The 1,079-nt window shown below is 33.3% G+C and overlaps 1 protein-coding gene across 1 annotated transcript in view; it reads right to left on the reverse strand.

The window, feature by feature from the left end:
- LOC118741841 (mucin-2-like) overlaps nt 1-1,079 on the reverse strand; it is a 28,898-nt gene that overhangs the window by 6,656 nt on the left and 21,163 nt on the right. The gene's annotated exons all lie outside the window — the stretch shown is intronic.

The raw sequence follows: 1,079 nt of genomic DNA on the forward strand, positions 1-1,079 counted from the left end.
AAAAAAATATGTATGCATATGCGATTTAAATGCACCGAAAGTGTGCAGTGAAGAAGTGTCGCTGGCCAATTTGCAGAGAAATTAGCTGAAGATCTTCATGAGCGCAGTGTTTCAACTACCATGGCGTGGATGTGGTACATAAATGAGTACATATTCAGGTCAAGTAATAGAAGTCCCTCTTAAAGTTGATGTGCTTGGACAAGCATGTGTATCAATCCAACCATAGCGAGATATAATTTTATTTAATATTTGCCATTCTTTAGATTTTCTGGTTGTAATAGAAATTTTATATTTAATTTCAAACAATAAATATAAACAATCAAAACAAACGTCAAAAAAAGAGGGTGGTGCCTACTTAATTTAGAAATCCCTCGGGTAACTTAACTCTGAGTCAGTTTTCATTGCTGCAAGACATTGTCGGGTTTAGTAATGTAAAAATTTAACTCTTAGCTACTGAACTCTGTATTTATATATTTAACTCTGGATGTTCTGCAAGTGGGCCTAAGAGAGCTCTTATTTCTTTGACTAGCTTACCCGTAAAAAAATTATGTCATATTTATTTCAGTTCAAAGCTTGAAGCCAAACGAATCTCTTTTTAATTCTCTCCGGAAGCTTTCCTTACATTTTTGTCGCAGAGTTGGTTAGCTAAAATAATTTTTTACCAAACACAAAAAAAGAAACGGATTTTTTCGAATGACTCAAAACAAGTACTGTGTAAAAACAAAGAAAATGAAAGTGAAAAAAACTAAATAGAATTCCCGATGCTTTTTCCTTGGAAAATGTCTTCTAACTAGAAGAGATTTAGCCAAAGAAAGCTTTTAAGATTTGCGCGTCTATATCAGTGACTACTATAAGAAGCTTTTCATACTGCCATCATCATCTTGGGAGAGTTTAAAGCACGTCTACACATGAGCCAACTTCAGCTTCTAAGTAAGAGTATATAATCTACACTGGAAGCTGGATGAAATTAAAATCAAACCATACATATATTTAAACGAGTGCTTAAATTCATATACGAAAACAGCAACGACGAGAGAGAGCTTTTATTAGTAGTATGTTCATAGAAAACCAAAAAAAAA

The sequence above is a fragment of the Rhagoletis pomonella genome, unplaced genomic scaffold (genome assembly GCF_013731165.1).
Source record: "Rhagoletis pomonella isolate Grant_MI unplaced genomic scaffold, Rhpom_1.0 Rhpom_scaffold_00006, whole genome shotgun sequence".
NCBI classification, from domain to species: Eukaryota; Metazoa; Arthropoda; class Insecta; order Diptera; family Tephritidae; genus Rhagoletis; species Rhagoletis pomonella.